The sequence below is a fragment of the Ambystoma mexicanum genome, chromosome 2q (assembly GCF_040938575.1).
Source record: "Ambystoma mexicanum isolate Mex_15411 chromosome 2q, UKY_AmexF1_1, whole genome shotgun sequence".
Classification (NCBI taxonomy): domain Eukaryota; kingdom Metazoa; phylum Chordata; class Amphibia; order Caudata; family Ambystomatidae; genus Ambystoma; species Ambystoma mexicanum.
Genome location: NC_090924.1, coordinates 515,920,179 through 515,942,726, shown reverse-complemented (window position 1 = coordinate 515,942,726; position 22,548 = coordinate 515,920,179).

The following is a 22,548-nucleotide window of genomic DNA, read 5'->3' as shown; positions in this document are numbered from 1 at the left end:
AGGAATGAAGGCAAAGTAAGGAAAAGGAAGGAAGAAAAAGGAAGGAAAATGAAGGAAGGAAGGGGAATGAAAGGGAAGCAAAAGAAACGAATGGAGGCAGGGAAAGGGAAGGAAGGAAAAGGAAAAGGAAGGAATGAAGGAAGGAAGGAAAGGGAAGGAATGAAGGATGGAAGGAAAAGGAAGGAAGGGGAAGGAAGATAGGAAAAGGAAGGAAAAGGAAGGAAGGAAAAGGAAGGAAGAAAAAAGGAAGGAAAGGGAAGGAAAAGGAAGCAAAAGGAAAGAATGGAGGCAGGGAAAGGGAAGGAAGGAAAAGGAAAGGGAAGGATTGAAGGAAGATAGGAAGGAAGGAAAGGGAAGGAATGAAGGAAGGAAGGAAAAGGAAGGAAGGAATGAAGGAAAGAAGGAAAGGGAAGGAATGAAGGAAGGAAAAGGAAGGAAGGAAAGGATTGAAGAAAGGAAGGAAAGGGAAGGAAGGAAAGGGAAGGGATGAAGGAAGGGAAAGGAAGGAAGGAAGGAAGGATAGGGAAGGAAGGAATGAAGGAATGAAGGGAGGAAGGAAGGAAGGAAGGAAGGGAGGAAGGAAGGAAGGAAGGAAGGAAGGAAGGAAGGAAGGAAGGAAGGAAGGAAAAGGGAAGGAACGAAGGAAGGAAGAAAGAAAGGAAGGGAGGAAGGAAGGAAGAAAGGAGGGAAGGAAGGAAGGAAGGAAGGAGAAAGGGAAGGAAAGAATGAAGGAAGGAAGCAAAGGGAAGGAAGGAAGGAATGAAGGTAAGAAGGTAAGATGGAAGGAAGGAAAAGGGAAGGAAGGAATGAATGAAGGAAGGAAAAGGATGGAAGGAAAGGGAAGGATTGCAGGAAGGAAGTAAAAGGAAGGAATGAAGGAAGGGAAAGGAAGGAAGGAAAGGAACGAAAGGGAAGGAAGGGGGAAAAAGAAGGAAAATGAAGGAAGGAAGGAAAGGGAATAAGGAATGGAAGAAAAAAGGAATGGAAAGAATGAAGGAAGGAAGGAGAAGGAAGAAAGAAAGGGAAGGAAGTGGAAGGAAGGAAAAGGAAGGAATGAAGGCAAAGGAGGGAAAATGAAGGAAGAAAAAAGGAAGGAAAATGAAGGAAGGAAAGGGAAGGAAAAGTAAGCAAAAGGAAAGAATGGAAGCAGGGAAAGGGAAGGAAGGAAAAGGAAAAGGAAGGAATGAAGGAAGGAAGGAAAGGGAAGGAATGAAGGATGGAAGGAAAAGGAAGGAAGGGGAAGGAAGATAGGAAAAGGAAGGAAGGAAAAAGGAAGGAAGAAAAAAAGAAGGAAAGGGAAGGAAAAGGAAGCAAAAGGAAAGAATGGAGGCAGGGAAAGGGAAGGAAGGAAAAGGAAAGGGAAGGATTGAAGGAAGATAGGAAGGAAGGGAAGGAAGGAACGAAGGGAAGGAATGAAGGAAGGAAGGAATGAAGGAAAGAAGGAAGGAAGGAAAAGGGAAGGAAGGAAGGAATGAATGAAGGAAGGAAAAGGATGGAAGGAAAGGGAAGGATTGAAGGAAGGAAGTAAAAGGAAGGAATGAAGGAAGGGAAAGGAAGGAATGAAAAGGAAGGAAAATGAAGGAAGGAAGGGGAAAAAGAAGGAAAAGGAAGGAAGGAAAAGGGAATAAGGATGGAAGGAAAAGGAATGGAAAGAATGAAGGAAGGAAGGAGAAGGAGAAAGGAAAGGGAAGGAAGTGGAAGGAAGTAAAAGGAAGGAATGAAGGCAAAGGAAGAAAAAGGAAGGAAGAAAAAAGGAAGGAAAATGAAGGAAGGAAAGGGAAGGAAAAGTAAGCAAAGGGAAAGAATGGAGGCAGGGACAGGGAAGGAAGGAAAGGGAAAGGGAAGGAATAAAGGGAGGAAGGAAAGGGAAGGAATGAAGGAAGGAAGGAAAAGGAATGAAGGAATGAAGGGAGGACGGAAATGGAAGGAATGAAGGAAGGAAAAGGAAGGAAATGGAAGGATTGAAGAAAGGAAGGAAAGGGAAGGAAGGAAAGGGAAGGAAAGGGAAGGAAGGGGAAGGAAGATAGGAAAAGGAAGGAAAAGGAAGGAAGGAAAAGGAAGGAAGAAAAAAAGAAGGAAAGGGAAGGAAAAGGAAGCAAAAGGAAAGAATGGAGGCAGGGAAAGGGAAGGAAAAGAAAGGAAGGATTGAAGGAAGATAGGAAGGAAGGAAGGAACGAAGGGAAGGAATGAAGGAAGGAAGGAATGAAGGAAAGAAGGAAGGAAGGAAAAGAGAAGGAAGGAAGGAATGAATGAAGGAAGGAAAAGGATGGAAGGAAAGGGAAGGATTGAAGGAAGGAAGTAAAAGGAAGGAATGAAGGAAGGGAAAGGAAGGAATGAAAAGGAAGGAAAATGAAGGAAGGAAGGGGAAAAAGGAGGAAAAGGAAGGAAGGAAAAGGGAATAAGGATGGAAGGAAAAGGAATGGAAAGAATGAAGGAAGGAAGGAGAAGGAGAAAGGAAAGGGAAGGAAGTGGAAGGAAGTAAAAGGAAGGAATGAAGGCCAAGGAAGAAAAAGGAAGGAAGAAAAAGGAAGGAAATGAAGGAAGGAAAGGGAAGGAAAAGTAAGCAAAAGGAAAGAATGGAGGCAGGGAAAGGGAAGGAAGGAAAGGGAAAGGGAAGGAATAAAGGGAGGAAGGAAAGGGAAGGAATGAAGGAAGGAAGGAAAAGGAATGAAGGAATGAAGGGAGGACGGAAAGGGAAGGAATGAAGGAAGGAAAAGGAAGGAAAGGGAAGGATTGAAGAAAGGAAGGAAAGGGAAGGAAGGAAAGGGAAGGAATGAAGGAAGGGAAAGGAAGGAAGGAAAAGGAAGGACGGAAAAAGCAAGGAAGGAAAAGGAAAGAATGAAGGAAGGAAAAGGAAGGAAGGAAGGAAAAGGAAAGAAGGAAAAGGAAGGAAGGAAAAGGGAGGGAAAGCAAGGAAGTATGGAAGGAAGGAAGGAAGGAAGGAAGGAAGGAAGGAAGGAAGGAAGGAAGGAAGGAAGGAAGGAAGGAAGGAAGGAAGGAAGAGAGGGGCGATGGAGGGAGGAAAGAAGGACCTTGTTTACCCGCTGCAGCTGTCTGAATTGAGGAATGAAAAGGAAAGGGGATGAAGGAAGGAAGGAAAGGGAAGGAATGAAGGAAGGAAATGGAAGGAATGAAGGAGGGAAAAGGAAGTAAGAAAAGGGAAGGATTGAAGGAAGGAAGGAAGGAAAGGGAAGGAAGGCATGAAGGAAAAGGAAGGAAGAAAAGGGGAAGGAAAAGGACGGAAGGAAAAGGAAAGAAGGAAGGAAGGAGGGAAGGAAGGAAATAAGGAAGGGAAGGAATGAAGGAAGGAAGGAAAAGGAAGGAAGGAAAAGGGAAGGAATGAAGGAAGGAAGCAAGGAAGGAAGGAAGGAAGGAAGGAAGGAAGGAAGGAAGGAAGGAAGGAAGGAAGGAAGGAAGGAAGGAAAAGGAAAGAAGGAAGGAAATGGAAGGATTGAAGGAAGGAAGGAAAAGGAAGGAAATGAAGGTAGGAAAAGAAACAAAGGAAGGAAGGAAAAGGAAGGAAGGAAAAGGAAGGAAGGAAGGGAAAAGAAGGAAAGGAAGGAAGAAAAAGGGAAGGAAAAGGAAGGTAGGAAAATGAAGGAAATGGAAAGAAGGAAAAGAAGGAATGAAGGCAAAGGAAGGAAAAGGAAGGAAGAAAAAGGGAAGGAAAATGAAGGAAGGAAAGGGAAGGAAAAGGAAGCAAAAGGAAAGAATGGCGGCAGGGAAAGGGAAGGAAGTAAAAGGAAAAGGAAGGAATGAAGGAAGGAAGGAAAGTGAAGGAATGAAGGAAGGAAGGAAAAGGAAGGAAGGGGAAGGAAGAAAGGAAAAGGAAGGAAAAGGAAGGAAGGAAAAGGAAGGAATTAAGGCATAGGAAGGAAAAGGAAGGAAGACAAAAGGAAGGAAAGGGAAGGAAAGGGAAGAATGGAGGCAAGGAAAGGGAAGGAAGGAAAAGGAAAGGGAAGGATTGAAGGAGGGAAGGAAAGGGAAGGAATGAAGGAAGGAAGGAAAAGGAAGGAAGGAAAGGGAAGGATTGAAGAAAGGGAAAGGAAGGAAGGAAAGGGAAGGAAAAGAAAGGAAGAAATAAGGAAGGGATGAAAAGGAAAGAAGGAAGGAAGGAAGGAAGGAAGGAAGGAAGGAAGGAAGGAAGGAAGGAAAAGGAAGGAAATGGAAGGAAGGAAAAGGGAGGAAAAGCAAGGAAGTAAGGAAGGAAGGAAGGGACAGAGGAAGGGAGGGGCGATGGAGGGTGGAAGGAAGGGCCTTGTTTACCCGCTGCAGCTGTCTGAAGGAAGGAAGGAAAAGTAAAGGGGATGAAGGAAGGAAGGAAAGGGAAGGAATGAAGGAAGGAAATGGAAGGAATGAAGGAAGGAAAAGGAAGGAAGGAAAGGGACGGAAGGCATGAAGGAAAAGGAAGGAAGAACAAGGGAAGGAAAGGGAAGGAAGGGAAAGGAAGGAAGGAAGGAAAAGGAAAGGGAAGGAATGAAGGAAGGATGGAAGGAAAGAGAAGGAAGGAACGGGAAGGAATGAAGGAAGGAAGGAAAAGGAAGGAATGAAGGAATGAGGGAAAAGGAAGGACGGTGAAGGAAGGAAGGAAAAGGAAGGAAGGAAAAGGAAGGCATGAAGGAAAAAGAAGGAAAAGGAGGGAAGAAAAAGGGAAGGAAAAAGAAGGAAGGAAAAGGAAGGAAAAGTAAGGAAATGGAAAGAAGGAAGGAAGGAAGGAAGGAAGGAAGGAAGGAAGGAAGGAAGGAAGGAAGGAAGGAAGGAAGGAAGGAAGGGAGGGAAAGGAATGAATGAAGGAAGGAAAAGGAGGGAAGGATTAAAGGAAGTAAGGGAAGGGAAGGAAAAAAGGAAGGAAAAGGAAAGAAGGACAGGGAAGGATTAAAGGAAGGAAGGAAAAGGAAGGACGCTAAATTAAGGAATGAAGGATTTAAAAGACAGGAAGGAAAATTAAGGAAAAGGAAGGAAAAAAAGGAAGGAAAAGAAAAGAAGGAAGGAAGGAAAAGGAAAGGGAAGGACTGAAGGAAGGAAGGAAAAGGAAGGGAGGAAAAGGAAGGAAAAGGAAGGAAAAGCAAGGAAGTAAGGAAGGAAGGAAGGGAGGGAGGGAGGGAGGGAGGGAGGGAGGGAGGAAGGGAGTGAGGGATGGAGGGAGGAACAACCTTGTTTACCCACTGCAGCTGTCTGAAGTTTGTTGCACGTATCACTGCACAGGCTGCAGAGCGACACAAACTGGGGGAGCTGGGGTTATAAATGCCATTGTATCCCCCCACTTAAAATTGTGGGGGGGATTTGTGTACCCTGTCCCTCGCATGTCCTACGCCCATGCGCACCACACTACTTATCTGACAAATTCTCCAGACATAGTTCGTCCATACCCACCAGAACGCCTTACATGCACCAACTGAACATTCCCAAATTAAACCTTAAAACAGCAGGGGGTTCTAGCTTCCCTGTGCTTGCAGCAAAATGCTGGAACACACTCCCCATGATAATCAGGGCTGAAGAATCATTCTGGACCTTCAGAGCTAAAGTAAAAACATGGCTCTCATCGCAGTAAGAAAATAAGCCCTACTCACCCATGTTCAATATACTTCGTATTGTGTACGATTATTCTGTAATCTTGTCACAAACAACTATGTAACCCGGTTCTCTTGCTACCTACTTTATCGATTATGTGCAACATTTATGTAACCCTGCTGTTCATCATGTCTTTGTGCCCAGTTAACCTTGGGTTCGGCTGTGCTCTATAAATAAACTAACTAAACTAAACTCATTTTGTAGTCAAACAAGCTCATAGCCTGTTCTATTTCACATGGAACATGGGAGCAATACAAGTGATGGTCAGACTGTTTAAGACTTATCGTACTTTTGATGACCCTAATGTGCACAACGCCACATTGCCCACCGATGAGCATTTTAAGGGTCTCGTAGAATTTTTTCCTCAGAAATGTCTACGTCCCTGGATTCAATCATCATTTACTAAGGCACTTGAGCACTCCACAAATAAGAACTTCCCTCCTAATGCACACTTTCTCACAGCATTTACATCTGTAAGCCCTTCCTGGGGGCTGGAGTCAGCTTTCAAGAGTAAGGCATCAGATACAATCCTGGAAGATGTCTCTGTGGTCTCTGAACACACCAAGAGCTCGGTTTCTGGGCCATAGAAATGCACCATCATACATTTTGTCCTCAAAAACCCAGTAAACCTGACAGTGGTTTCCAAAGACCTAACCAAATGTTCACCAGACAAACAGAAAGGCGGGAGGGGCAAATCTCCTGTAACTAAGCAAAATTATCTCTGTGTGTTACTACCAGCGTCTTGAGAACCTGGAAGCTAGTTATGTTCCTCTTGATCAATTATCAGGCTTTGGGCCATGAACAGCAAGGGAAGCATTCGTAACAGTTTTAATGAATAGCTTCCTGCCATAGCTTAATCCAGCGCCAAAACACATCCAGATGTGGGGAGTCCTACCAGGACTATAACTCTGCCTGGTGTTGGGTGAGTTGCATAGGACAGCTGAGGGGCAACACGCTGACCTTGGAAACAAGACAGCGCTGAGCAGAATGGCTTGGAAACCTGGTCCCGCACTTAGAGGCCTTGAATCCAGCATGAAGCACAACATATCAACAAAAGATATAAAGGGCTCTGGCCTATCTAATTTAATTACATCATTTCCGGTGCAAATTGTACGTGGATGACAGCCAGATTGTCATTTGATTAGAGGGAGGATTCATTAAACACCCCAAAGATCCATCACCTGTGTTTAAAGAGAGAAAAAACGCAAGGTCATCCTAATTGGTGACTACCAGATGATCACCTAACTTTCAATAGGCCACACTCATCGGGAACACCAGAAACACAGTCATACGGTCAAAACTGGGAATTCTCTTCCATGCCGAGCTCCATTCTCCCCTTAGATAATGTGTTGCCGAAGTGTACAAACTACCGATAAAATACGCTAATTTGGATCCTCACACTGCTCTATCAGAATTACTCATCAAACTCCTCATGGCAATCTTCTTTCCATGGCTCGAATTCTTCAGCTCTCTCATTGATGGTGTCCTCAAAAGAGAAGGAAGAGTGAAGTAGCAAAACTATATGTCAACCTCTGGAGACATAAATCATATATATGGTAGCCTGAATGCCAGGACTTCGTTCCCAGGAAGCAACAAATCACACATTAAAACATTATGCACTGTGAGGAATTTGACCATCTGCTTGGTAGGCGTGCACTCGCTCGGGCTTTTTGAAATTTTTAATTAAATGGAATGATGGTAAACCAACCTCAAGAAAATGTTTGGGGCTAATCTACACACATTTTCCTATGCTCACACCATGACAAATGCATAGACCTGTGTACTCTGGGTGGACACAGACTACAGGCACATTTCGACCTGTAAAATTTTGTTGGAATGTGACAACCAGGAGTATATTATGGCATCACCAGCAAGGGGGGGGACCAAGCTTCCCCCTTCCATGGCCAGCCTGATTAACTAAAAAATGCACCATGGATCCGCCCTGCTCTTTTGTTTGGCCCTGCAGCTGGTGGCAGCGATTAACACACCAACTAGATGGTACTTCAAACAGGCCCAGATGGGGCCTGGCTGCAGAGGCTAACCAAGGAGACAGGAAACCCAACAACCTTTCATATGTAACTATGTCAACCTGAAGCCAGCTCCCACCCTCAGTATCAATGACAGTGAACTGTTATGTCTTGGGCTGATGTTTACAGTAGGCCGCCCCAGTAGGGGGACCCAATTCATAAGGTACGAGAATGTGGTTTGCAGGAGCCAGAGATTCTGGTCTTGCCGCAGCTTCAAGGGAGAGCTGCAGTTTTAACAGGAACACATAGAGAGGACCATTAACCAGCGAGACTCTTTGATGAACAACAGGCAGGAAGATGGGTGGGACTTAGTGTCATAAGGGAGTGTGGCCTAGGATGGCCAACTTTTCAAAATGGCTTTGCAGGACACTTTATGCGTGGAGGCTCAAAGACGGTTTGTGGCGCACACAGTTTTGTTCAGCGCCATTCGTTCATGCCAACATATGGATACTTTTGTTAAAATACAACTGTTGGGATGTTTAAATGTCCTGTCATGCTGGCCATCTATGTATGCTGAAAGAATGTTGGTGCTTGGAATGACTGACAGCTCAGGAGAATGTTGATGAGTGTTTGCTGTTGAGCGTTCTCTGAGTGTCAGTTGGGGGCCTGAGTGAGCTGGTGTGTGTGAGAATAGCTGGTGGGTAGTCTGTCTCCTTGTATCTTACTAAGTGTAACTGCAACCCATACCTTTATGTATGTAAATAAAGTGCACCTACCTCACAACAATGACACTTAAACACATACTTTGAAGCTTGGCTTGTTGTTGATTAGCTCACTAGTATAGCCATGTGAAAGTTAAAGTGAGCACCACGAAGCACTGATTTAAAGGTTTGTTTATATCCTTGATGCCTACTATCTTGACATGCAAAAACATAAAATTGCTCTAAGTCATTAATCATAGGTTTTCAATATTATTAATAACAACGAGCTGGAAGTTTGTCACAAAGAATCTGCATATCTATCTTTGCTTATTACACAACTTCTTTTATTACATGTCTTAAATCACTGAAAGTGCCTCGGGTTAACTAGATTTTTCAGGTTGTCATTATCTTGCATTCTGAGAGTTATAGTTTACCATTCAGGATGTGAAAATTGAAGCCACAGTTATATTCTTTTGGCTTAACATGTTGCTGTAAGGATTTACATGTTGTCATGTGGCTTTATTATGCAATTTGTGTTTTTTGTAAATAAACTCGATAAGACATTATTACTGCAGAACTTCAAAATCAGCAATTTGAACAAAGTTTGTGATCCTGCTCATCTCCTGACCCTCAAACGACACCCGTACCCCGCCCCAGCCATCTGACCATCCAATACCCTGCTTTTTGATTGCAGGCAGCCAGGCAGAGTACCACTAGTTCCGTTTTTTCACTTCCATTGCACTTTCACTTACCAGCCTTCAAGCCCTTGGTGGGAACTAAGTAAGTAGTTCCAGCAGCAGCACCTCTATGCATTGGACGAACTTGATCTTCCCAACCCCCACGATAAAAGACATAATGCCACAGCAGCAGATCTACCTCTTTAGGCTTCAGCAAGCCGACAAATGGACAGTAGGAAGAGGACGGTGTTGAGCGGTCAGTCAGTCACAGTCACAGTCACACAAGGACAACAGTGGCTGCACAGCCTGGGGCCAAAGGAGGCCTTGCTCGCCAGCAACAACTTGCAACTAACTTGTCTTGCTCGGGTTCACAGTAGCTGCTGTCTGCGCCGCGGAGCCGCACAGAAAAAGAAGGATGCAGGCAGCAGCAGGCGACCACGCCATGGTGTTTAGACGGTCACTTTCATAGTGATATTTCCAGTGCTGTGCTGCTGGTGTCCAATGAGTGCAGCGGCAGAGGGTGATGGGTATGCGCTGCAGTGGACTGGATGACCTGTAAGTGCTTTGCTTTCTCCCGCTTTATGGGAGGGGAACAAAGGTACATTTTCCACTTTGGGGCAGGGCTGGGCGGCTGGTGATTGGCGTATCAGACATTGGCATTTGGCAAGGGATTGCAACTACTGGTCTGTGCCTGCTGCGGTCGGGCCCCAATGTGACTAATTGCGTGTCTCCCGAGACTCACACTCCAGGGAACAAAGCAAGTCAGGACAACCTGCGTCCCGCACAGCCACTCTGTAAACTGTGGGACAGAGTTCACAATTACGGCACAATCCCGCAAAATACGGGACAGTTGGCCACCCTCGTGTGGCCAGATATCTTTCTGCTCAGAGGATGTTTCCGCCATTTTAGCTCTGGGACGCACCTTGTTCCTGTTTTCACCTCTTTACCTTTCCCGTTTTAAAGCACTCTGTTTATGACCTCACACTTACAGGAGATTGATGGTAGGGAACCCCAGGATGGGTTCATTAAGGTAGGCTTAGCCTACATCAATCACTGTGGCCCACTTGACTTTAAAAGAGGGCTGAGACCCTTTTTTGGCAGATTATCTGAAGACTTCACATAAAGTAACAAAGAAGAATTCAACCTTGGACCCTGATTAAAGGTACAGTCTGCCTTATATCTTCTGCCAGTGAAGGAAGGTCGGGATTTCCAAAGAGGTTAGCAAGATCCCTTCCCTAAACATATCACAGGGAACATAGGGAGATAGAGAACTCATAGGACCCTTGTGCTGCTCCAGAACCAGTACCCAGCCACCAGACAGTGTGCCCCGCAAGGCTCTGCAGCACAGTGGCATAACACAAAATTGGGGGCCACCCTGCGAGCCATGCTGACGCCCCCCCCACCCCCAGCTATGCAACAAATCATGGGTCACGCCACACTCTGGACCGGCCTAGATTACGACGCTTTCGCAATACACACAAACGTGCCGCTTCAGGGGTATGCCGCACACTGTACTAGAAGAAGCATATATATATATATATATTCACTAAAAAAAACCATTATGGTTCAAAGTAAAACCGAAAAACCCCTGAAATTCGCCAGTTATGGTAGGCTAAGCGACCATAACTGCCCGCACCACTGTCCTCTGCTAACACTAACACCAAGGACATGAAAGATGGCATCATAAATGTCATTAATGACATCACTGATGACATCACATGTTATAGTAAGCTAAGCAACCATAACTTGCGCCACCACCCTGCACTGCTAAACTAACACCCAGGAAATCACTGATGACATCACATGTCTAGCTCCCTCTTTTTTTGTTCACTGACATATCTAAGCCAGGTGGCTTTCTTCACTGTCAGTCAGGAATTAAAAAAGTAAAAAGTACTATATTTGTAGACCTTACCCTTCTCATATGTTCTTACAATACTTTCCTTAGGGAACAGTTACATCATATGATACATATGCATGGGAGAAGAAGGAAACCTGAAACATAAGAATCTTTTCTGTGCATGAAGTTAATTAGTGCGGTTATGAACACTTTCTGGTAATACTGCAGTTTTTTTTGCTTACTTTACGTTCCCTGTAAATGCTTTTTTTTGTATGCATTGTGGTCTCTTTAGGTTTTGTGTGTAATAGTACAATTATGCAGTAAGGGAAGCAATCTCAGATATTTATGTTTCACAGAATGCACAATTTTGTAATGGAAGCATTTATCAATTTAGTATCCAACATGGGAAGATTTTGAATATTGCACCTTGATAGCGCATGCTGCAGACAATGCCTACGTTTCTTCATGAGTGCGTTCATATACTGAAAGAACTCAGTAATGCAATGGAATTGTTTTGTAATGCATTAAGGAACTATTTGGCATATGAAAGTTCTTCAATGATCTGTGATACGTTTCTGCCAATATTGTAATGACATTCCCTTGTGGAGGCTGTGCATGAAAACTAAATGCACATGTGATGTCATCAGTGATGTCATCAATGACATTTGTGATGTCATCTTTGATTTCCTGGGTGTTAGTGTTAGCAGTGCACGGTGGTGGCGTGAGTTATGGTTGCTTAGCTTACCATCTATCGGATTTAGACACCATGCACTCCAAATGTGTAGTACTATTGTGTTAGTAAATCAATTCAAGTGAATGTAAAACTAGTTTGAGGTGCAAAGGAGAAAGGAAACAGCCCTGGCATATGGGTTGTCAACACAATAGAACAAGAGTAAGTTCCCTGTTAGGGAACTCCCGTCCCCTGCACACTATCTATGGCTAGAATAGCCCAGTAGTTTTAGAGTGGTAGAAATAGGTATTACAATTAAAGTTGATGTTTTCTCTGTAGGTGTATCCCGCAGATAAGACCATAAGTACACCATTCACAAAGTCTTTTTTCTCAAAGGTGATTTATTCCAAATAAATGTGCCCAACGCGCTTCGAGATTCATTCTCTTCATCAGGGGCTGTGAGTTCAATCAATTTTCATTTATCCACACATTTTCAACAAAAGAATGCAAATCAGTAAGTGTAAATCAGTAAGTGTAAATCAGTAAGTGTAAATCAGTAAGTGTAAATCAGTAAGTGTAAATCAGCCAGAACAATCATTGTATAAATCATCAAAAAAAGGTATCTAATAAAGTTTGTTATTGAACAGATATCAAATTCAATCATCATCTGTCAAAACCTGATCAATTTTCTCATAATGTGACAAATTTGAGAAACAAGAAAACAGCGATGTCATCAGTGATGTCATTAATGACATTTGTGATGCCATCTTTCATGTCCTGGGTGTTAGTGTTAGCAGAGGACAGTGGTGCGGGCAGTTATGGTTGCTTAGCCTACCATAACTGGCGAATTTCAGGGGTTTTTCGGTTTTACTTTGAACCATAATGGCACGTTTGAAAAGTTTTTTTAGTGAAGTGCAGAGGTTTTTCGTAGGGCAACCTAACCATAACGTCCCCTTAACCAGTTTTTTTTGGGTGAATTTTATGGGTTTTTAGTAGGGCAGCTTAACCATAACGTCCCTTTAACAAAGTTTTTTTAACTGAATTTCACAGGTTTTCAGCAGAGCAACTTAACCATACCGTCCCTCTTGCAAAGTTATTTTTCTAAAGATGATCGGTTTACAGTAGTGCGACGTAACCGTAATGTAAAGCAATTTCTGACTCATATAAACACCTTGCAGAGAATACCACTTGAAAATATGCTGGTGTACAGCACGGTAACGTGTCCCAGAATCCGTAAACACTTAACAGTAAGATGTTTGTGTCGTGGACAATGTGCAAACAGATTTCATATTGATATAGGAACGTCCACCTGCAACATGTGCCTTGCACAGCGCCAACATATATTGGTCGTTATCCATTAACAATGTAGTGCACATTGCATACTTTAAGCAAAAGTTTTACTTATCTGAAAATGACATCAGCTAAGGCCATCCATCCTCCCCAAGAAACAACAGCACTACTGTAATGAAGGAGCATGACAAACACTGCCCCAACCTAAGAAATAACAAACACACAATATTTTTGACCCGGCTACCCACTCCCCCATATCACTGTTTGATACGTCTTTCCTAATTTCTGTTCGCAAATGGCCTAATTAGCTGTCCTACCAAAAAAGAAAGCCATCCGTTAACAAAGTAAATGTTGCGTTAAGAACCACCTTTCACAGTACAGGACATAGACGCAATAAGATTTGACAATAATAGTATAGATGTGCAAACTATTAGCGTGTGCTACGGAAAAATGGGATTTCTGGTTAAAGAAAATAATTTTTAAAGATTGCCACCATCGAAAGGAAAGGTGGTTGTTCTATACATAGCCCCTCTTCGCTTTCCATGACAGCAAATAAAAAGCAACAGTATGTACAGTGACCCAGAACCTGTAAATAAACGTACAGCGAGATATAACGTGGTACTTTACATTTCGAAATGATACACGTGATTTTAAAAGAAAACGGTTACGTTTTAAAATTAGGAAAGTACTTTTATTTAACAAACTGTCAGAGATGAACAGACTAATTGCATTTGCAAATAATTTGTAGCAATGACTCCAAGGGCCAACAGTGAAAATGTTCATGGAAAGACACATGCAGTTAATTTTGTATATGCAAAGTATGCGTTTCTGTTGAAGCCCTCCATTTGTTTGTACAGGTATTTCCAACACGGCGCTATCACCGTTGCTTTACACCACCATAAATGATAATAAGTCGCTCCTTGTCGCTAGTTCAGCGTAGGGACAGAGCGGCCCTGGCCTGTCATCCCATAACATTATAATGGACAGGCACCCGGTCACAAGCAGTTGCATCTGGCGTGGAAAATAGCCGTCACCAGGCATCTGAAAACCGTGGCACTCACAGTACGGCAAAATGTGGCCAGACGGAAAACGTAAGACAAAATGTGTGTCAATACCCAACGTTTAGGAAAAATTTCCAAAACAGACACAAAGATTGTGGAAAATACTACACAAATGTAAGTGGCCCAACATGACATTTTAAAGAAGTATTAGAGTTCACCATGGGGACATATAATAACACCCTACAAACGCAGATAAACAGCACTTGCCGTAAGGGTTAAAAAAAGGACAACTACACAGTGACATGGTAATTCGGTTATGGATGCAGCGTGAATGGACAAGCAAGAAAAAATTACATGTCGTAATATTACACAAGACCAAAAGAACGTGAAAACTGTAACAAGACCAAAAGAAGGTGCAAACTAATACAAATAAAGCTATGTGGGCAAGCATAACATTTCAAAGAAAAATAAATAACGTTCACCAACGGTGACTCTAGTCTTAGCTTGCAAATGTGAAAAATGTTTACTCTCTGGTATTGGAGGAAAATTACAACTCCGCAAAAATATAATACTTCAGTTACATTGTCACAATTAGTTGACAGTCGTCAACATTAAACTTACATTATCTTCACAGCCTCCATTATTTTTGGCAAAGTCACACAGCAAACTGTTTGCATCAAAGAATATTCGTGAACTGATATTTCATGTTCCTTACAAGCGTTTTTAAACTATAACCTTATCAAATAGTATTTTTTTTTCAAACTTTGATTCCTTGCGTAGCTTTTAAAATTTCACTTTCGTTCAAGGTCAAAAAACAATACCCCCTTATGAATTCACTTGAATGCGTGGGCCAACTGAGCTTGCAACCAAAAAAGCAAATGAACTGACCTTCACTCAGAAGGCACATACATTCTCACTTTGCAACAACAGATGAAAATCTCCATCAAAGACTCCAGGTGGCCGCCTCAGATTTCAAAACATAGGGCGCCAGTCCGACTTCAATGTTGATCTGAAAACATTGCAACACAGATGCAGGCATTGCTCGCCGTAAATTGAGCACCAACTACCACTTTACAGTATGAATTCGGTGGCAGGAAACCTGCCCACAACCAACATGCACCCAAGACTGCAGGCCCTCCCCACAACCACCTAAGTGATGTGCGGTAGTACGGGTGTATCTATAAGTGTGCTATGCTTCAGTGGTTGTGGCCAGAGGCTACACTCCTAGCTGTATAACCCCAGATATTACAATGTATGCGTGTGCAGTGGCTTATACCTCCAGTGCCCAAGACTCTACACACTCCCCACAACCATCTGATCGATAAGCAATACTACAGGTGTATCCATTGCTGTGACATGCGGCGGTGGTAGTGGTCAGGGCGTACAGTCTTGGAAGTATGGCCTTCGGCCTACGGCCATGCATCCAAGACTCTATGCCCTTGCCAAAACCACTGCAGCATGTCACACCCATGGCGGCGTACAAATGAATAGCACACTCATAGGGAAAAAATAATTTTATTACAGCATGTACTCAATTTCAATGTTCGTTTACACCACGTGTGTCCTTAGAACAATTTCAAGTTCCCTGCGCACAGCATGGACTGAAATACTACCCTTATGAGACCCATCATTTTCTGTACTTACAAACATCCCAAACAAGGCAGGCATAGGGAATACATCATTAACACCTACCGCCTGAACAAAGTTTTTCACCCATCTCTTACTGTCTGAACCTCCTCAAGCACTCTCACACAACAAAATAGTTTTTGAAATAGCATGTTGCCTGCTGGTGGCCGCTGCGCTGTCGGCGGTTCCAAGATGTCGGGTGCATCCAAACAATACGACGCAGAACACGTCTCACTGCAGCCAATCGGCAGAGACGTCGCGTGTCCGCGGTCATGACAGCAGCCCCTTAGCCAATCGGTATCTTGTCCGCGGAGCGAACAGGGAAGTGTGTCTGCGGAGCAGACATATATAACCCTAGTTTTTGCGCCTTACGTTTTGGTCATTTTAAAGAAAACTATTAGAAGCATTTACACCAAATTAAAAAAGAACAGAACATTGAACCTATCTCATACTCCCCCACCCTCCCCAAACACTTGCACACACCAACACACTCCACTAAATACAATTTTTAATCCAAGTACCACCGCGCTGTCCGCGGTCGTCGGCGAATGCAAGATGACGGGCGCCACAAAAAATCTGACGCGCTTCACGCACCACGCCATCCAATCATCGAACACATTGCATGTCCGCGGACATCACGCATGCCGCTTGGCCAATCGGGGCGCTGTACACGGAGCGAACAGGGAAGTCCGTCAGCGAAGAAAACGGAGATATCACTAATTTTTTTGCCTTACATTTTGGTCATTTTAAAAAAAAACACTGGACGGATTTACACCAAATTTGCAAAAGCACGCTTTCAGGAGCAAGCCCCCGCTCCTGCCACAAATTTGGTGTAAATCCGTCCAGCGGTTTGGGCTGTAGGCGTGCGCAATGTTTTTTCCCATTATGTCTATGGGAAAAAACAAAAGTTTTGGGACCCCCCTATAACTTTGCCCCCCTGGACCAAATACGTTACAGGGTGCGTAGCCAAATGCGCCCAGTCGTCTCCAGTCCTACGCGACTTTACACAGAACCTGGAAAACAACACACATCATCTCACAACACAGCGCGCCTCAATTCGGAATGTGAAACTGTGATTTAAAAGCAAACAGCAAGATTGTACATTTCGTAAAGTACATTTATTTGACATCAAATGTTTAGAGAATATTCAGCGATTTGCATTTGTCTTTGCTGTCGATCTGCAAAAGTTCATCTTGAGTCACGTGCTGTTCCTTTGCGTTACACAGGGTGTTGGTTTATGATAAAAGAAGGACTGTGGTCGCACTGATAATCGGAAGGCTGTTCCAACAACGAGGCATTAGACCACCATAACGGTTGGTATGTTGCTTCTAGCCGCTAGTACCGCGTAAGGGCATATTGGTCCTTGGCAATTGTCCCATAAAATGGTGATGGTCATGAAGTTGTTTACTAGGAGCTGCACCTGGCAGTTAAATAATGCGTCGGCCGGGGTCTGAAAATCGTGGCATTGACCGTAGGGAAGGATGTACCTGTTTTAAAAACATAAATTAGTCTCACGAGCCGATCTTCATTACAAATATTCATTTTATTTATTAGGGCGTGAAACTATTTGCTAGCGAGGATAGTGCAACTAACCCACCCTCTCTCCTGTGCCTTTTTCAGAACTGTCTGAGCGCCAGCGGATCACTTCGGCGGTGATAGTGCGCAGTACAAAACAATATGCCAAATTGAACGAACAAGTACAACTTAACCGGGCTTTAACGCCACGCTATTGTTATTATTTTCCGGTATAAAATAATTTAAAGGGTTACTTACATTATATTGGCATTTTCCATTGTCTACGCGTAATGCAGTCCGTAAATCCGACTCTGTCTGTGCCAACGATCTTTCTCATAGTGATATAATATATAAAAGCGGTTTCGTTTCAGAAATTTCATCCTTATCGTCTCTTACGTTTTTGCACCCCTCCTTCATAAGAAGTCTTTAGGCACGATCCCTGTCTGTCAAGGTCAAAAAACAATAGAACCTTATAGTGCGAGTCGTGGGCCACTCCGGCCCGCGAGCAAAAAATGGAAGCAGCTGACCTTCACTGTGAACGAGCATACATTTTTACTTTGCAACATTCTGTGTAAAGCCATCCCTGAGAAATTACTTTTTACACTCATCATCCTTGGATCTACGTCCAACCTAACCAAACTCGACCACAATTATGCCAACTTCATCATAGATGGGAACCTAATCAAGGTTTCGAAAGAAGTAAAAACCCTAGGAATATACCTCGACTCCTCCCTAACCTTCCACAAACAGGTTAGCTCGATGGCATCCTCTACAGCCTACACATGTAAGCTCATAAGAGCAGCCAAACCCTTCCTCTCCACCCACAGCTGCACTACACTAGCCAGAGCATTGGTATTATCCAAACTGGACTATTGTAACGCCCTCTACATAGGAGCCACCAAACAAATCACCAACAAAATTCAGACGCTACAAAACAACGCCCTTAGGGCAGCACTCAATATTCCCAGGAGGGAACACATTTCCAATATCAGGAAATCCCACAACTGGCTCAGCACAACAGACAAAATCCTGCTTAAAGTAGCATCGCTCACCCACAAATGCCTGAATAATGCTGCCCCACGCTATCTGGCAGACAGAATATGCAAACACAGCCCCATCAGACCCACCAGAACCTCCAATGCTAATCTGCTCACCGTCCCCAGGTTTAAACGCACTAAAATGGGTGGCAACAGCTTCCAGGTGAAAGCACCTCAACACTGGAACTCCCTACCACCATCGCTCAGAACTCCCCAACCTTACTCACTTTTTAGACGCAACTACATCCATTGGTTAAAGAACACGAACCACTAACACCTCTAACACCACACGGCTGCTCTCCGCGCTGCATGCTTTAAGAGAATCTGTAAATTTGTAATACTAAACTTGTATATATTTGTAATTCTTTAAATACATCTACTGCATTCTCTCCTGCCAAACTGTACACATGTTCCTTCATCGTCACACTGTAATTATGTAATGTAAAGTATAATTGTGTAATGTAAAGTATAAGCAACCTGTAACCAAGCTTTGAATCACCTTGCTGCTCATGCGCCCTCATACCCTCGGGTCTGGTGCGCAATACAAATGAATAAACTAAACTAAACACTCCATCTTTGTATATTGTCTGTGTGCTAATGAAAAAAGTTTGTTAAAGGGAGTTTATGGTTAACTTGCGCTACTAAAAACCTACGAAATTCAGTAAAAAAACTTTGTTAAAGGGACGTTATGGTTAAGTTGCACCTTCATCATGTATACTGCACACACTGCCTAAGTTTCTGCATGAGTTGCTTAGTATACTGGATAGAACTTCATAATAGAATGCTATTTATATCAATGCATTGCTTAATGCACTAATTAGCTCATGATATTTATTCAAATGATCCTTGACACTTTTTGGTCAACATTATAAGAATCCCTCCTACAGAGTTTTCATGAAAAGTAAATGCACATGTGATGTCATCAGTGATGTCATCAATGACATTTGTGATGTCATCTTTGATGTCCTAGGTGTTAGTGTTAGCAGTGCACGGTGGTGCGAGTTATGGTTGCTTATCTTACCATAACTGCCGAATTTCAGGGGTTTTTCGGTTTTACTTTGAACCATAACGTCCCTTTAACAAAGTTTTTTTACTGAATTTGATAGGTTTTTAGTAGCGCAACTTAACCATAACGTCCCTTTTAACAACGTTTTTTCATTGAATATATATATATATATATATATATAAATATATATATATGTTTTAATGCATTATACAGCACACTTTCTGAGAAAAAGTGGCTAAAAAGCCAGAGCGTTTGCAATTGTTTTGTTGAGTAGCACCAGTCCAAAAATCCAATACATGCAAGTCACCCACAGTGCCCAGGAACATTAATGCTTTCATTAATGTAATGCTTTGCTTTTAAAAATGCCATGGCGCAATGAACACATGCCCAACTGGCTGCACATTATAGACCCAGTCTAGACACATAAGAACATATTACATTAAAGCATGCCAGACCATATTTAGACATACCAAGACTGGTTGCACTGAAGTGCCAGTCGAAGCAATAACCCTTAGCATGGTTGTTTTATCACAGATGCCGAGAAAAATATAGAATGCCACAGTAAGAAACGGCTAGACTGGCAGCACCCAAATGCCAATCTAGCCAGGTAATTACACTTAGCAGGACTGCTTTATCAGAGATGCGCAGTTAAAAAAAAGTCAAGCCAAACTAAGAAATGACTAGACTGGCTGCACCAAAATGCCTTTCTAGCCACTAATACCACATTATGCCTACTTAGCCTGGAGATGGAAAACCATTATGAATTCTCGCACAATCCCTGCCCCACACACATCCCCTCACCCTCCAACCCCCTGCCCAAACCCCAAAATCAGCACATTGGCCCAGCATTACCTCCACGTCCCTCTTCCTTGTCCCAGTGCGGAAGTATGAGGAACCTTGCCTCAGAGGTAGGACGAGGAAGAGTGGGGTTAGGAGTAATGAAGAATACAGGTAACTAAACCATGCATTACATCAATATCCTGCTAACTCATCCCGTACTTGTGTATGAGGCAAAGTGTCTCATACACAAGTACTGGGACAAGGAAGAATGGGGTTACGAGTAATGAAGATTACCAATAAGTAATCATGTCATTAAACACAAGCAGTGCCACAACACTACTGATCTGACTGGCCTTCAGTCCTCTCCCTCACCCCCTGAAATTTTGGGCTATGATGACTCGACCTGGCTGACCTACAAAGCTGTTGCCGGACAGAACAGGACACAGACGTTAAAACAGCTCCTGTGTTTCGTCGTTAACAAAGGCCCGGCAATTACTAGCGTAAAGCATTTCACTGTTAGTTTTTAGGCAGTTGTAATCGTGATGTGGGTTTAGTACTTGCATGCCGGGGGAGTGATTGGAAGGGTAGAGAGGGGAGAGGAGACCGCTCGTTCTCACAGCAGTCCATACTTGGATGCTTTCAGACTTAAAGGAGAGAGTTAACTCCGTGTAACATTGAAGCTGCGCTAGAATATTCTCATTAGAATGCGTAAAGAAGTTAGATGCCCCCACACAAATAAGTTTGCCCCTCCCGCACCACCCATGAAGTTAGCGCCTCTCTCAACATTTGAAGCGTTAGCAACCCCAAATGCAGGTTTTGTTGAGCCCCTGGACACAAGAACACACACCATTCACCATACATATACATGCACACACACGCACACCCAGACACCCATACATTTAAGTGTGCACCCTTTCACCATACAGGCAGACCCAGGCAGCCACAAATACATTTAAGTGTGCACCCTTTCACCATACAGGCACACCGTGGCAGCCACCCATTTGAGTGTGCACCTTTTCACCATACACTCACACACACACACCAGCTACCCATACATTTGAGTGTGCACCCTTTCACCAAACACTCACACAGGCACACCCAGGCGGCATCATGCACTCACTCAAAAATGCACATTACATTATATATATATATATATATATATATATATATATATATATATATATATATATATATATATATATATATTCAAGAAAAAACTTTAGTTGCAGGGACGTTAAGGTGAGAATGTAATGCAACAAAACCCCTGAAATTCTGCTAAAGCCACCTTAACTTTGTGTCCCCTTAGGGCAGTATATGACCACAATGATGGCATCACAGATCACATGTTGTAGGAGAACACTGATGACATTACAGATCACATCACTGATGCCATCACTGGTGACAACACTAATTACATTACAAAAATAACTGGTCTTAAGCATGGCCTTCATCCATGGTAAGTGTGCATGGCCAAATATATTTTAACACATGAATAGGTACTAGTCATGGCGTTCAGTTATGGACAGTGGTGACAACCTTCACCAATGTGCACTAAATATTTTAAAACACTAACAGTCTAATAGACCCACACCTTCCTCACGCTGGACTGCAGCCAGACTGTACTCCACCAGCGATCGTGCTGGCGCTTCACACCAAAAGGTGCTTTTGAGAAAAGTCCCTTTAAAGGGGCAGTGTTCTCTCTTCTTGTCACTCACTGCAAAAACACTGAAATACAGCAGCAATCTCTAACAGCTCGAAGCAAGACTGCACTCCACCAGGACGTGCCGGACATTTGTGCCAAAAGGTGCTTTTGAGCTAAGTCTTGTTAAAGGGGCAGTGTTCTCACTTCTTGTCACACAATGCAAAAACACTGAAATCCAACAGCAGAGTCTATCGCACCAGCAGCCAGACTGCACTCCACCAGCACTTTCGCCGATCGTTGTGCTAAAAGGTGCTTTTGAGTGAAGTCTCGTTAAAGGGGTAGTGTTCTCTCTTCTTGTCACTCACTGCAAAAACACTGAAATACAGCAGCAGGGTCTCTCCCAGCACGCAGCCAGACTGCATTCCACCAGCACTCGCGCCGGTGCTTTGCACCAAAATGTGCTTTTGAGCAAAGTCTTGTTAAAGGGGCAGTGTGCTCTATTCTTGTCACTCACTGCAAAAACACTGAAATACAGCAGCAGAGTCACTTGCAGCCTTCAGCCAGACTGCACTCCACCAGCACTCGTGCCGACGCTTCACAAAAAAGGTGCTTTTGAGCAAAGTCTTGTTAAAGCAGCAGTGTGCTCTATTCTTGTCACTCACTGCAAAAACACTGAAATACAGCAGCAGAGTCACTTGCAGCCTGCAGCCAGACTGCACTCCATCAGTACTCGCGCCGGTGCTTTGCACCAAAATGTGCTTTTGAGAAAAGTCTTGTTAAAGGGGCAGTGTCCTCTCTTCTTGTCCCTCAATGCAAAAAAACTGAAATACAGCCAGAGTCACTTGCAGCCTGCAGCCAGACTGCACTCCACCAGCACTCGCGTCCACGCTTCACGCCAAAAGGTGCTTTTGAGCAAAGTCTCGTTAAAAGAGCAGTGTTCTCTCTTCTTGTGACTCACAGCAAAAACACTGAAATACACCAGTAGTATCTCACGGCCCGCAGCCAGACTGTACTCCACCAGCACTTGTGCCGGTGCTTCATGCCAAAAGGTGCATTGGAGCAAAGTCTCATTAAAGGGGCAGTGTTCTTTCTTCTTGTCACTCATGACAAAAACACTGAAATACAGCATCAGAGTCTCTTGCAGCCCACAGTCAGACTGCACTCCACCAGCACTCATTATGTGTTCACTTACCTTTTCCTCTCGGCCTCCGAACAAATCTCTTTGCTT